Genomic DNA, 16,452 nt, shown 5'->3' with positions numbered 1-16,452 from the left:
TTATATATATATATATATTAATTATTGTTTGATTTATTAAAAGACTTCCATTCATTTTTTTTATGAAGGGGTATTTAAAGATTTGAAATTCTTTCAACTCAATTTTTGTTTTGTTAGAAAAATGATAAAACTATTTATTAAGTACCTCTAATCATTTGTTTTATTGCAGCACTTTGAAATTAACTTAAGTAATTTATCTGAAAAATAGTTATACTATTATTATTTAATTACTTTTGTTATTGCCATAGATTGTCATATTTTTTATATTTTACTCTTATTTGTTTTTTTTATTAATTTGTAATTTACTACTACTACTGCTGCTGCTGCTGCTGCTGCTGCTGTTGCTGCTGCTGCTGCTGCTACATACATATATATGTATATATTCATGTATACACACACACACACACATATATGTGTGTGTGTGTGTGTGTGTGTGTGTGTGTGTGTGTGTGTGTGTGTGTGTGTGTGTGTGTGTGTGTGTGTGTGTGTGTAAAGTTATATAAATTTTATACTATTACACAATTCCTGTTAAGGAATATAATTGTAACATCAATATTGTTGTAAAATAACATAATGGTTGTGTAATTATAATATTGTAACAATCTTAATCTTATTTTTAATGAAATAAGTCTCTTTCTTTAAACTTTCATTTCAGTAATTTCAATTTTTCTTCAAAATAAATTTTTAATCTTTGAAATTATATTCTAATAATTGTATCATTTGAAAATCTTTTGAAAATTTTATACATCAGAAAAATAAAATAGCAGTTGTATTTCTTATACTGAGCATTATTATTTTTTAAACTTTAGAATGGATCTCCATCAGTTTCTTATAGTTGCTTTTAAGAATGAAGAAGATGCTGTTGCAATTTTGCCAGAAACATATTTAATAATGAACTTTGCTTTTGGCCACCATATACCTCACAAGGCAGAGTAAATAAGGCTATCAAAGAATGTGAAGCCCCTAATGAAAATAGGCCAAAACATGCCATTCGAGTTATTAAAAAAATAGGTCAGTCACATATGTACATAATGTGCTTAAGATATAACCTGCATTATTGTCAAAAAGTTATAATTTATTATACAAAAGAAATAGTGATAGTTTTATACTGTAGTTATAATATTGATAGTGTTGTTATAAGAGTGTAACTAAGGGGTTGTATTTTAGGTTCTTACAACAAGGCACAATCTCAACTTGAAAAGGCTACCATAACATCTGATCTACAGAGTGATTCAGAATCAAATACTAGGATACGTCCAAAGCGGTACTTAATAGTAAAGAATTTATACTTTTTTGTAAATACAATTTTATGGTTTTAAATCCTAAGTATTTTTGTTTTCTTTATTTTATGTGAAGAGCAGTTTTATATCCTGATGAGCACAGCGAAACAGAATTCTTTGTGGAAGAATCTATTCCAATTTCTAAAAAAGCTAAATTGTTGACACCAGCTCCGGTTACGCCAAAAATATTTCCCTCTGGAACATCCATGCAACTTACACCATCAAAACCTGTAAGTGCACAAATGCTAACTCCACTACTTTCATTCACGCCTCCTGCCATAAAATCTAAAATAAATCTTATAGATGAGGAGCAGAAATCACAAGAAATGTTGCCATCAGCTGTGACAATCAAAATAGTTTCAATATTAGTGGAACTCAAAGAGGATGTGGCAAATCTGAGAAAAGAGGTTGCATACAACACAGCCATGCTGCAGAATATTGCTAATGGTGGAGTTCATGAAGATGACCAAAACATTTTTGATATTCTTAAACTTCCCTTTTGCAATATGGCTCAGTTATTGCAACTTGAAAAGACACTTGAAAACGAAAAAATAACAATGAAAAAGCTTGTAAGTTGCTCACTCATTTAACTGATCTTAATTTTTACACTTTATTTTTTTATTTATTTTGATTATTTAAAAGAAAATATAAAGTTTCTATTAGTTTATTGAAGTTCACCACAAAAATTTTGCAAAACAAGAAAACTTTAATGCTAAACACATTTAATCTTTATTTCTCTTTTCTAAAACTAAATTGGCATTAAAAAAGCAAAAGTTTGAAAATAAAAATCTAAATTTCTAATTAAATTAAATGTATGTTGTCAAGTTAATATATTTTTTGTGCTAATCATCAAAAGTTTCATTTTGAAAACATTTTATCTTATTTGTTTTGTTGCTTGTTTTATTGCTTATTGTATCTAGATACGCGCAGTTGCTTCTAAAGGTGGGCAAAACTTAAAAGAGGCAGTGAAGAGAATGCTATTGTCATTATTACATAATGATGTTCTCAAAAAACTAAATTGGACAGGTCAGGGTGATAAAGACAAACAGTCTTTCCGTGATTTGAATTGCAGATTAGTTATCGAAGGTAGATCTTTTTTTTTTAACTTTGAATTGAAAATTTAAAAAAGTTTTAATTCATTTAAATCTTTTGTTAACATTATCAAGTTGGAAAAAAGTTCTTATACAATATCTCTACTAAAATGTTGGTAAGAAGGAGAGGGGGTGCTAATAAACATTTGAAGGTATCTTTATTAAGATAGTGTCACAATACCATATCCGGTTCTGTTAAATAGGCAAACTTTTGTAAGGGACAGTAGTAACAGTAGTAAAACATTTTCTGAAAAAAAAAAAAAGAAATAATAATAAATAAGTAATAAAACAATAAAAAAAAAAAATCGTATATTTATTGTTCTTTTCCTTTTATGTAAGTAAATGCCAAGTATATACCTAAATGTTTTTTAAAATAGGTTTGACTTAATAAAAATAAACTTTAAATTAATTAACTTCATAATTTTAGTTAATGGATGACTCTCCGAATAAATATACGAGTTGAGAATATGACATCGTTTGATTTTAGATTTATATTATCATGTGTTTTAATTTTACAGGCGCATTGAAGCGAAATCCCCCGACTGCTCAAGCCACAGAAAGTGATATTCAAAAGGCGATAGTACATTTTTTGGCGGGAGCAATCGATAGAAATGGTGGAAGGAAGGCGAGAGCCACAAGGCTACTGGCTCAAAAAGCTACTGCAACCGAGAAAGTATCTTGTTTTTCGACAGTGAAAAATAAAATTTTTTCTAGTTTAACATCAACTTCCGATTCAGAAGATTCAAATTAAAATTTGTTATTGTAATATGTAAGATTGTAAATATATTTATATTACTCATTGAATATTATATTATATAATAATACCCTTGCTTGGTCAACTATGTCGTAATGTAAGCGATGAAATGTAGTTAATACATTATGAATTAAAAATTTGAAATTTGTTTTACAAAAAGATAAGTTTAAACTGATGCTAAAAGTAAAGTATAATTTTATTCCAGTGAGAATGTCAACTATTAGAATAACTAAAAGCATTAAATTTCTATATTGTTATTTCTGTTCGTGACTATTGTCACGAACCGAAATTTCAATACAGAATTTCAATAACTATAGTAATGGTTAGCCATTTTTCTGTCCGTTCTCTTCCTGTAGTGGTAAGCCACTGTTTTGCCATCACTGGCTAGCCGCTGTTTTGTCATCACTGGCTAGCCACGGCTGGTCCATGAAAAATCCTTAGAGCAAAACGGAGCTTCGCCACGTTGGCAGCCGCAGCTGGTCCAGCGCGGCAGCCTACACAGGACCAGTGCGGGACCATTATATCCTTGCTGTCTGGGATGTAATTTAAAACAATGTTTTAATGTCCCAGTAATAAATATAATACATATATATAACTAAAGTAGCTATCAGTAAGAATTAATCTAGTTCCCCCTCAAAGTTACTATCAGGGATATTCTCACATTCATTAGTCGGCCAAGAATACAGCTCGTTATAAAGCTCGTTAAATTCTTCAGGAATGAATTGTTTTAATTTGTTAAGGTCTTCCACCTTCGCTTTTTTCAGTGTAACTTTACCACTTGTACAAGCCAAACTATCCACCTGTAGTACAGTACCCGTATGTTTGGACATAATAAAAAGTATGACAGACCAAACCATTAATATTAGTGAATGCCTTAATGTAGCCTTTTTTATCATGCTCATATACAAAATGAAACAAGTTATTAATTGAAAAGTGAACCTTCTTTTCTTTTGGGGTATTTTTACCCTTGGTTTCTGAAGAAATGCAAGATTTTTTGTAATATTTTCGGCTCAAAGCTTTAAGATCAAAAAATTCAGTTGCACCTACAATTTCTTTCACCGTAAACTTTTGTGATCTGGAGCTGCTAATAATAAGTTCGGTGAGTTGGCGCATGAGATAAAAACGGTCATGTGTTTTTCAAACACTTGAAATTATACCAAAGTCCCTATCGCAAGGGAGGAAACTATGCCCTCTTATTAGAAAGAAATGTTCGACTTTATCAACCCTACCACTGTCAGTTAAGTATAAACAAAAATGTGATAAGGTTTGATTTTATTTTGTGCACCACAGTTGTCAGAATACAAACGTAATTTATTATACTTTGGTGGAAGTGAGATCAAATAATCAATTAAAAAAGTGGCAACTTAATTGGGCCCCTTTCTTCCTTGACTTTAGTAGTGTATATGTATATATGTACACTGTAAAAAAAAATCGCTAAAATATCAACTGAGTAACTCCGTTGACAGTAAATCCGTTAAGCTCCGTTAAGTTTACGGATTCAATTGTAACAAAATAACGGAATAAAACAACGGATAACACCGTTAGCTATTATATATCAGAATAACTTTGTTAAGTTAACGGAGTTCAGGCGTGTAAAAGAGTTCAGAATATTAATTTCTTTGAACACTTAATATTTTTTTGAAGCTTAAAACTTAATTAAAAAGTGTATCGAATTTTAATTAGTAATTATTATCATGTGTGTTTAAGGTCAGTTATTTTCATTATTAATGTCATTTCTTCATTTAGTTAAAATTTAAGTTACATTACTTAATTGCACAATTTAATGTTTTATACATTTACAGAATGTCTGTGCTAATCAAAGTATGGTCTTCTGATCGAATTATTAAGAAATTAGTTGCCATCAACAGTAATGAAGATTTTGCTGCTCAAGGTGACAATGCTATAAAAACATTTTAAAACAAATATGCAATGTTTTAAATGCTCAAATTATTTGCAGATTTATTAGATCTTTTTTTACCATTTTCGAAATTTTCATGGCTTAGCCACGAGAGGATCTGAATTAAACTGTATGTTTAATAACTGTCCAAGAGTACTCCTTAGCTTTAGTAAGTTTAAAAAGCATTTTGAGCACCATCATCAGTTGTTATTGCAGCTTCCAACAATAATGGAAGCTGCAATAACAACTTACGAAGTGAGTAACAGGGAGATGCATTTGATATAAATTTTCCAAGTGACCCACATGAAGATTGTAATAATGCCACAATTGTTAACTCTAGTTCTGTAACAAGAGACAATATTGAAGTATCTGTTATGAAGTTTGTTTCAGAAATAACTTCAAAACCAAACATCACTTTAGCTAATTCGCAGCTTATTATGGAAAATATGTCTGGCCTACTAAATGACGTTGCTGTTTATGCTTCAAAGATAGTAGAAACTTTAGCAATTAATTTGAAAGTAGCTCCAACTAATGAATTTGTTTTTGATGTGATAAATGATCTCAATAGTATGTTTAGTATTTTCAATAAAACTGACACTATATATAAAAGAAACAAATGGCTAAAAGAATGTGGGTACTATATTGAGGCAACAGAAATATCACTAGGTATGCATGAAGAGCAACAATACTCTATGGCATTGCAATCAATGCATTCTGTTTTAGTAGAGGACAAATGCTATGTTGTGTCTATTAATATCCTACTTCCCAAGATATTGGAACAAGCTTCATCAAGGATTACTTTCCCAAAGTGCACAACATGTTCACTCCCAAATAAAGTAAAAGATTTTGTTGATACACATATTTTTCATCATCATTCATTCCTTCAACGGCACCAAAAAACAATTTTGCTACATTTTTTAATTGATATCAAATTGATAGCCAATATCAAATTCACCATTAGTGTTGCCTTCGTTTCAGCCAAATCAAAGTACTTTACTTTCCAGTATTAAGTTTTCAGAATCTAGTGTTTCTGTTAACAACAGCCATCTAATGAAAGCTGCAAATGAGGCGTTTGTTTCAGTTTATTCGATTAAAGCCTTTCTCTGTAATTGTACTCTGTAATTAGAATACTTAAATGATTTTTACTTGCATTTATATAGCTGCAATTTACTTGATTTATAAGTTATAATTTTTTAAGTTATAACTTTACTTTACTTGCTTTTTTAGCAATAATAGTTTTCAAGATTTTGTGAACAGTAATCATATATTAGTTTATAGAGTACTTGTCTATATACTGAAGAGGTTGATTCTGGTAAAGTTTCAATCTCTACTAGACAGCACATCATTCGAACTGTTGTGCACAAAATGATGAGTGTTAATGGAAATTATCCTGATCGGTATCAAAGGATTTCGGTGACAGCAGTGCTAAGTGAGGCACTTGTACTTCCAGCATGGAATTTTTATGATTCTACTAATTATCATGGCTTCCTGGAGAGAGGATTGGAAAATGCTAGAAGAAAGTTACCTGGTGTTTGTTAAAATTATTTAAACTAATTTATTATAAATGTTGCTGTAGATGCGTACCAACTTTTTTTATATTACCAACTTGCACTGTATTTCCCTTGTGGTGTGTCATTGCGTTGTAATTTCTCCGTTGTATGTCTCCATTGCAAATAATTAATTTTAGCAACTAAAAGTTTATTTAAATTATTATCTTATTTTTATCATATAAGTGGCTACATTTACTAACTTTATTTTCCTTTGTATACTAGGATCACAAAAAAAGTTTGTTTGGTCTCGTAAAAGGGGACACAACTTAACTCGTTGCGATACAACTCAACTGGCAGATCCTGAACTTGCAGAACTGTCTCAACCAGCGGGTTTTTCAGTAGAACTTCAAAATCCTGAAGGTTGCCCCCTGGATTCATGTCTTGCACATTATGTTTAGATTATCTAATTTATCATTTCTGTAAAGTTGCCGTAAAAACCTGTATTTTATTATAAAAAACATGTTGTAAAGACCTGTATTTTACTTATATAGGTTTTTCAAAATTATTTATACAGAGTTTTTTATAAAATTGTTAATATATTTAATATCTATATTGTTGCTCTGTGTTTTTTATATTTAAATTAATTTTAGGAATGAGCAACCTCGATGAAATTGAAAAGCTTGATTCATTATCTTCTACACGTGTAGAAGAAATTAAGGCTTCTACAAAGTCAACGTTTTGTTTTCGACAAAATTGGGTTCATTCATCAGATCAACCTTCATAATCCCGACTGATGCTTAAATTTCCGAAATTCAGGACTATTCCAGAGCTGGTATTTTGTTGTCAATATTATCTATTATGTGACTCTTTTTATCAGATATCAATCTTTAGTATATAATATTTATAGTTTTTTTTTTTTAAGTGATTATAAAATAATTGTAAAGATTAATACAATTAAATTGATAAGATTAATACAGTTTTAGGCATTGTATTTATTATTAGCATGTTTATTTGTAGATTGATATGGAATTTCAATCTACAAATAAACATGCTACTAATAAATATTCCGACTGCATGGTTGATATCCTCAAAACCTTTTATCATACTGTTTCAGACCCAATAATAAAATATGCTTTAATGTAAAATAGTGTTTACATCAAAAATGTGGCTGTAATGGCTTCTAAAAAACATTATGGTTTGCATTATTTTTATTAAAGATATATTTTTTTTTGTTCAAAAAATATTTTGCATGGAATTAACTTTTTTAGATGTGTTTGGCATTTTTACGTTTTCTTTATATTTATATATTTGTTTTAGATTGGAAAGCTTATTATGCATGCAAGCTTCTATGCTCGCTTCTGCAACAAGGGGGAAAACTGAAACGTTCTGCTTCAGAAGTAGCCATAGAAATCATCCGGATATGCAGTGTAAAAAAATATTTTTTTAGTTTATTTACATTACACGTAAATTTAAAATTGAAAACAGCAAAAAATTATAATTTATAAATGTATAAATAAAGTTTATAATAATATTGTAACGGATATAACAGTTAGTTTGATTGCAAATTTAGGCTGAGCATGGATTGCAAAATGTTGCAGAAAAGTTGGAGTCCCCTTCTCCGGTGATATTAATATAGGGGTCGAGGGAGAAAAAGTTCTCTCCATAAAGATTGCAGCTGAAAAAACTTTGCTTGAAGCCAGCACATCTATCGTAGAAGGCATCGATCGTTTATGCAAACTTTTTTGTTGCTTTAACATCGAATACCAGCCATCAACAATCATGTTTTGGCAGTTTCTGCAAGATGTTTATGGGCTGCAGTATGTTTCTTTGTCTAATGGAGTGGTTGAGCTGCGATTAACACTCGCTAAATTTGTTTAATTTTTACTTAAATGTGTCTTTTACTTATCATAATATACATGAAGATTTACAATTTTGTGTTATTTTTTATTTATTTCTACAAAAGGTTTTATTGCTATTGATGCCATCTAAAACCCTCGCAATTAATTAATTGTCTAAACACGGTATAAAATATCTAAACTGTTTTATTTCAGCAATTTCTCAAGATAAACAAAATAGTTTTTCTCATATTACGGATTTTTTTAATACTTCAACAAATTATCCATTAAATTTACGGATTAACTTGTTATTTTTGAGTAACGGATTGAATCCGTTAAATTATTACTCCATTAAATTAACGGAAAACTCCGTTGGTGCTATATTGAGGGAGTAATCCGTAACATACTCCGTTATTTTTAACGAGTTTTTTTTTAGAGTGTATATATATATATATATATATATATATATATATATATATATATATATATATATATATATATATATATATATACACAGTGAGAGAAACAAGTATCCGAACAAAAGATTTTTTTTATGGAAAATAAACTTTGTCAGGTTTTTTTCGAAAAACATATGTTTTTGATAAATACTTTTATAATTATTCTAAAAGCAAATTTAATTACGATTTTATGTTGCAAAAAATTAATCAAAGGTAATTAACTTGCGTTGCTAAAATTTAACGATTCCCGAAGGAGTGTTAAAACTTCAATGAAAAATAGTTATCCGAACATGTTGTTTTGTAAACGAAGTTTTGAAATTGATTATTAAAAAAAGTTTTTAAACCAATGGTTTTAGAAATATTGTTGTTTTACAACGAGTAATTTTTAATAATTGACTGATATTTTTTAAAATTCATTTGATTTACCATTGATATCATCAAGTATGGGAGTTAAAACCAAGGAATGGTCCCAAGCTCTGCGCAATTTGGTTATTGACTTGTTCAAGCAAGGTAAAACGTTTAGGTCGATAAATAAAGCGACTGGAATGGCATTAGGAACCATCAGCGATCTGGTTAAAAAGTATAATATGTTTGGATATGTGCAAAATCAGCCCAGATGCGGAGCAAAGCGTAAAACAACATCAAGAATAGATCGACAAATTGTAAAGATGGTGCAAAAAAACCGTTTTTTATCAGCACTAAAAGTGTCAAGCCTCCTTGAGAAAGATTTTGGGTTAAAAGTGAGCTTATGTACTATTCGAAATCGATTGAAAGAAAGTGGATTCAAAGCAAGAGTTCCACGCAAGAAACCATCCTTTTCAAAAATCCATCGAAAACGAAGACTTGCATTTGCTAAAAAATATGTAAATATGCCGGTATCATTCTGGAGGAAAGTTTTGTGGACGGACGAGTCAAAATTTAATCTTGCGAAGTCCGATGGAGCTCAAAAAGTTTGGAGAAAAAAAGGGGAAGCATTCACACTCAGTTGTATTCGAGGCACAGTAAAATTTAGTGGAGGCAATGTTATGGTATGGAGATCGAAGGCTTGGAACGGAACAGGAAAACTGGAGTTTATTGATGGAATTATGGACTCTGAGGTTTACAGTATCGGACAAAACATGGTGGACAAACTCAAATTTAGAACAAAAGTTAATCAAAAACTAAAAAGAACTAGTAAAACAATTGTACATATTAATTTTTAAATAGTTTATTATGTTCTTAACAAAATTTAAAAACGTTTGAATTATACTAAGAATCACAAAAAAAATTTATAACACATTTTTTTCAACAAACTACATTTTTCCTTGGACAAAACAAGGTGGACAAATCAAAACGAAGCTTTTTTATAAGATTTCATTGTCTTTATTCAATTTACCGCATTCTTTTGTTTTCACTTTTATCCTAACATTACTCTAAAATGATAAAATAGATTTTGGAACGTCTGGCCAATTATTTTTTCAATTAAACTAAAAATATATTTAACTCGTGATATATGGGGTAAATTGCAACTTAAAATGGCTTTCGACAAATTAGGAAGTGTTTTACGTGAAAATATTATTAAAGATTTTAAAAGCGGAAAACGTCAAGCTGAAATTTGTAGAAAATATAATATAGCTAAATCGACTGTAAGCAAAACTGTCAAATCATTTGGAGCTCGTGACTGCTATAAAACAAACCATCGGGGCGGACGTCCAAGAAAAACAACACAAAGACTAGATCGAATAATTGTTAAAGAGCTTAAAAAAGATCCATTTTTGTCATCCACAAAATTAACCGAAAAACTTGAACTACAAATCTCTAATCGCACTGTGCGACGAAGAGCTAACGAAGCAAAATTGTTTTCTCGAATGCCTGCCAAGAAACCGCTAATTTCCTTTAAAAATAGAAAGCTAAGACTTGCGTTTGCCAAAGCACACCAAAATTGGACTGTAGACCAGTGGAAAAACATACTTTTTAGTGATGAATCAAAATATAACCTTTTTGGAAGCGACGGCAAGAAGCGAGTCTGGAGACCAAAGAACACCAGATTCAATACTAAATATACCAAGAAGAGTGTTAAGCACGGAACGTCTGCTATAGTTTGGGGTTGTTTCTCAGCACTAGGAACTGGTCCTATTCACGAAATTAATGGAATTATGGACTGCTTTGTTTACAAAGATATAATGGAAGATGTTATGTTACCACATGCTGAATGGGAGATGCCCCTAAAATGGATTTTTCAACAGGATAATGATTCCAAACATACGTCAAAAATTGTAAAACAATGGTTCAAGGACAAGAATATCACCATAATGGAGTGGCCTGCACAAAGCCCTGACTTGAATCCCATAGAAAATTTGTGGGAAATAATTGACAATAAGATTGAGCGTGCAAATGTGAAGACCAGTGAGGAATTATTTGAACAAATCGAGAAGGCCTGGCGAGAGATTTATATGAGAATTGTTGACTCATTAATTGCGTCTATGCCCCGAAGAATGAAAGAAGTTATTAAAAGTAAAGGAGGTCCTACCAAATATTAAGTTAACTTTTGAAGTTTTTTGAAAAATAATAAGTTAATTTTTGAATTTTTTTGAATTTTCAGTCGATTTTTTGAATTTCCACCTTGTTTTGTCCAAAGAAAAATGTAGTTTGTTAGGGAAAATGTGTTTTAAAACGTTTTTAGTGATTTTTAGTATGATTCAAAACTTTTAAGTTTTGTTAACAACATAATAAACGACATAAAAAAAAATATGTTCAATTGTTTTACTAGTTTTTTTTAGTTTTTGATCAACTTTTGTTCTAAATTTGAGTTTGTCCACCATGTTTTGTCCGATACTGTATGTTAAAATTCTCAATAAAAATCTTCTGGCTTCAACTAAAAAACTGCGATTAGGAAAGCATTTTATCTTCCAACAAGACAATGACCCTAAACATACGTCAAAGAAAGCAAAAGAGTTTTTCATCCAAAAGCAAATTGAGTTACTTGAATGGCCTGCGCAAAGTCCAGATCTCAATCCAAGTGAACATCTCTGGGCAATTCTGGATAAAAAATGTGGCACACGATGTCTAAAAAGAAAAGAAGATTTAAAAATCATGCTCCAAGAAGCTTGGGCTGATATCGACTCAGATACGACAAAGAAATTAGTTGAATCGATGCCATGTCGACTTGGAGAAGTCATAAAAGCTAAAGGCGGTCCAACTCGATATTAAAAAGTCAAAAAAATAATAACTCGGAGAAACGTTAATCTTTAAGCCTTAATCTTTAAAATTTTGTTCGGATACTTACTAAAAAATTGCATAGTTTAAATGTATCTTAATTTTTTATCAATTAAATATTATTATTGATATTTTTTTTTTGCATATTGAATTCGTAATAAAATTTTCTTTCAGAATAGTCATTTCTTTTATTTCTATACAGTTTTTTTTTTCGAAAAAAACCTGACAAAGTTTATTTTCCATAAAAAAATCTTTTGTTCGGATGCTTATTTCTCTCACTATATATATATATATATATATATATATATATATATATATATATATATATATATATATATATATATATATATATATATATACACACTATGAAAGTCTAGGAAGAAAGGGGACTTTTTCCTTCTTTAATGTTATGTATAGAAAAAAACATTGACTGATAGCTGTCACATGTAATAAAGTTGTTGTACAGGTATTTTTGGCAAACTTATCGTCTTCATATAGTCATATGCCAATGATAGAATGTGCTCCTCCTTTTAGCCATCTTCTGATGTTTCATGTTTTAAAGGATTGAAAAATTTTTTTCTCCTGAGCTTATGAGCATCTAAATCAGTCTGCGCTGCTCTTTTAGCAACATCATTGAGATGTGTTGATTTCAATCTAAGATTAAATTCTTTGCACGTGCAACAAGTGTCCACTTGTGGGCGCCCAAATCGAAAGCTAAAGTTTGTTTTAAAATGGTTCCAGTAAAAAGACCTGCTCACTTTTAAATCTAGATTTTTATCTCAAAAAAGTTGCCACATTAATTTTACATTTAAACTTGGATTGAGGTAATATACTTTTTTGCCTGAGTAATGTGATTTCTTGAATGGAAATGATCTTATATGATTACTAACAATGTCATGAACATTCTGAAAAAGACAATTAGAAATACCTTTTCCTTTTTTATCTTCAAGGTTTATTCCAATAACCTTATGGTTTCTTATTCTCCGTAATCGTTTTTCACTAATACTTAAGACAGATAAAAGTGCACTGCAACACATCTCTACGCGTATATTGTCTACAATCACATGATAGGAGAAGCTATTTGGCTGCTTTGGTGTCAAGATTCTTTTGATGTGGCACTCTTTTTTTTAATTTAGTGACATCTATCAATTCGTGAATATAAAAATCTTGTTTGTTTTTTATATCATAAAGTTTGGAAAAGATATCCTTACAGTTAGCCTCTCCAATGTTTTCCAAACACTTTTTATTGCACCTTTAAAAAAAATCAGAAAAATTAATGTACAATTAATACAAGCTAGAAAACATTTTTATTAAAATACATAGCATTATTTATAATTTTAAACAGAGAACAATAATGCCACTAAAGTCTTAGGGAAATAGACCAAATCATATTAAGAGTATTTGACTTTTTAGTGCTTCCACATATGTTATACTCTCAAGAACTATATAAGCCTAGGCTTACTATAACAAGATTTAACTACGCAGTGTACGTTACCTATCTGAAAAAAAAATCATAATAAAACATAGGCATATCAAACTGCTATTCAAGAAAGATTTAATATGTAAAACCTTTAAATTATTTACTTTTAAATCATTTTACTCATCATACCTGTACAAAACATGAATATCCATATCTAAGTACTATAGCTGGTTTAGACTAAGTGTTAGACTTTAGGGTTAAATATTTTGAAGTATGCTATTCTATAAATTTTAAACTTATAAACATATAATACATTTAAATTATTTTAGAATTATGATTTCATGAAATTTGATTAATGTTTCAAAATCTTATAGTATAGTATTTTTTATATCTTTAGTATAGTTTCATGTAAACATTAAACTGATGATAAGTGATTTAAATATACTGTACGTAAATGTATGTATAGTGTACATATAGTGTATATATATGGTTCAACCATAGCAGCCGAAAGAAATTTCGGGCCCCGGGGAAATTCTCTTAAGGGGCCCTCATTATGATCAATTACATACCCAGGACCAAAAGAAGCGTGCTCTGGTCATTGAAAATGAAAAATAAAAGTTAATTAAATCTTTTAAAAGTCAAAACTATTTAAATATTTTAAAAATTACTTTAAAAAATTGTTTGTGCACATGCGGGGCCCCGGGAATCTTCCCCGTCCACCCCACCCCCCCTCTCGGCGGCCATGGGTTCAACCCACCATTTAGCAAAAATGTCATCACAAAAGTTGGCAAATCATTTATTAATTTGGTAGACAAACATTTTCCATATAAGCATATTTTGAACAAGATATTCAATAGAAACACTTTAAAAGTCAGCTGCATGCCGAATTTAAAATCTATAATAAACTAGCATAACCAAAAAATCATCGACGATATTGAAGATCAAAATAAGAAATCCTGCAATTGTATCAACAGGTTGAATTGTCCCCTAAATCAACTTTGCCTATCAGAAAACATACTTTACAAAGCTGTTATTTCCTCCGACCTTCCGAACTATTTAGATAAAATAAATATTGTCATAAGTGAACCACATTTTAAATTACGTTATACAAACCACATTCAGTCGTTTAATGCTGCAAGATACAAAAACGACACCGAACTGTCCAAGGAAGTGTGGTGCATAAAAGAAAAAAACGGATAACCATTTATTAAATGGAGTATTATCAGGAAATGCCAACCTTATCAACCAAGCACAAGAAGATGCGCCCTATGTTTAAATGAAATAACTGAAATTGCCATCTATAGAGACGCAAATTTATCAAATAAAAAGCAAGAGCTGGTAAGTAAGTGTTGGCGTAAGAATAAATACATGCTTGCATCATTAGACAGTAAAGACTAATTTGAAGCCATTAATAAGAACAATTCTTTTTTAACTGTTTTTTTTAACGGTTTTTTCGTTTTTCTTTAATGTTTTCTTTTTGTAACGTTTTTTTCATTATGTATTTTGGCTGATGATTGCCGGTACGTAGGGAGCGAATACCCGACCCGAATACCCGCGGGTACCCGTAGACGGGTAATTTTAATAACTTCAGTTACCCGATATCCAAGCCTTCGGGTCGGGTATTACCCGAATTAAGCTACCCGAATATTACCCGTAGAAATACCCGATCATCGGGTAATTTTATTACCCGATATCTTTATCCGAAAGTCGGGTAATAAAATTACCCGTAGAAGTACCCGAAAATCGGGTAATAAAAATACCCGATAATCTGGTATATCGGGTATATATATATATATATATATATATATATATATATATATATATATACCCGATATACCCGATATATATATATATCGGGTATATAAATATATCGGGTAAATATATATATATATATGGCGCTACTCCACTTTCTCCCCCCCCCCTAATTTTATGATTGATTCTGATAGAGAATTTTATGCTGATTAAGAATCGTATAAAAACATGGGTCTCAAAATCAACGGAAAGTGCTCTAATCTGATGTCGAAAGTACAAAAATATACCACAAATCGCTAATATTCGCCATCTTGAAAAGTGATTTTTTTTTGTTTAAAAGTTATCCTTTCAAAGTATCAACAGCCTGGTTTTTATTTTTTATATAAAAGATTTCGAATAAAAGAACAAAGAACCGGTGCGTTAAGTTTCATAATCAGGTGTATTGACCGCATTTTTTTTCTCTTACCAGGTAATGAAATTCAATGGCATTTACTCTTATCGCGTCAATTTGCTTCAACTGGATTCTTAGTTTGTTAGCTTGAGTGTCTTTTAAAACTTTTGTCAAATAAGTTGAAAAATTCTTTCATTGATTATATTTTACAATTCACTTTAAAACAAGATAAAAATTTTTTAATTATAAAAATAATTCTTTAAAACTATTGACTTTCTTTTAAAACTTCAAGTTAACCCCCCGTGAATTCATTTTCATTATGTTTGTCATATAAAAAGGAGTGCTTCAGAATAGTTTTTCTGCTTCTTCATTTATCTACATATCATGGCTCTTCGAAGACCAACAATAGACGTTTTTGACTCACTTTCTTTGACAGAAATAGGAGCAAAATTCAAATACGATATCGAAGCTACAATTCACTGGTGCAGAACTTATGGTTTACTCGCTGAAAGCATGAATTGTAGTGTATGTAACGTGCCCTGCACACAGCAAACAAAGAATGGGTCAGTTGATCAAGTTATTTGGAGATGTCCAGTCAAGCGCTGCAAAAGAACCTTTAACATTAGAAAAGGCAGCTTCTTTGAGAAATCTCACCTACAATTGTGGCAAATATTGGGCTTAACTTACGCTTGGAGTAGAAGTGCAGGTAAGAGCCGGGGATTATCAATAAGTGATTTAAGGCAAGAGTTAAATATCGGAAACGACAGCACCATTGTTGATTGGAATCAATTTTGCAGAGACATTTGCGTCTCATATTTCCTCAATAACCCTGATCCAATAGGCGGTCCAGGGTGCATTGTTGAAATAGATGAATCTGTTTTTTGTCGAA

General features: G+C 30.5%; 3 pseudogenes across 1 annotated transcript; 2 read left to right on the top strand and 1 right to left on the bottom strand.

The window, feature by feature from the left end:
- The first annotated feature begins 559 nt into the window (after positions 1-559).
- Positions 560-3,229, top strand: LOC145180674 (uncharacterized; annotated as a pseudogene). The gene is made up of 5 exons (XR_016455187.1): positions 560-1,011; positions 1,168-1,264; positions 1,357-1,510; positions 2,201-2,366; positions 2,890-3,229. The product of XR_016455187.1 is annotated as an uncharacterized LOC145180674 (transcript).
- Positions 3,230-3,742: 513 nt separating this feature from the next.
- On the bottom strand, positions 3,743-12,797 carry LOC149885375 (uncharacterized; annotated as a pseudogene).
- On the top strand, positions 6,949-8,440 carry LOC149885376 (uncharacterized; annotated as a pseudogene).
- Positions 12,798-16,452: the final 3,655 nt, after the last annotated feature.

Source organism: Hydra viridissima, unplaced genomic scaffold (assembly GCF_058129835.1).
Source record: "Hydra viridissima isolate aposymbiotic clone 2 unplaced genomic scaffold, HvirCarnegie_v1 scaffold_8, whole genome shotgun sequence".
NCBI lineage: Eukaryota > Metazoa > Cnidaria > Hydrozoa > Anthoathecata > Hydridae > Hydra > Hydra viridissima.
Note: the sequence above shows the minus strand (reverse complement) of the source record. Positions and strands in the feature narration are given on the sequence as shown.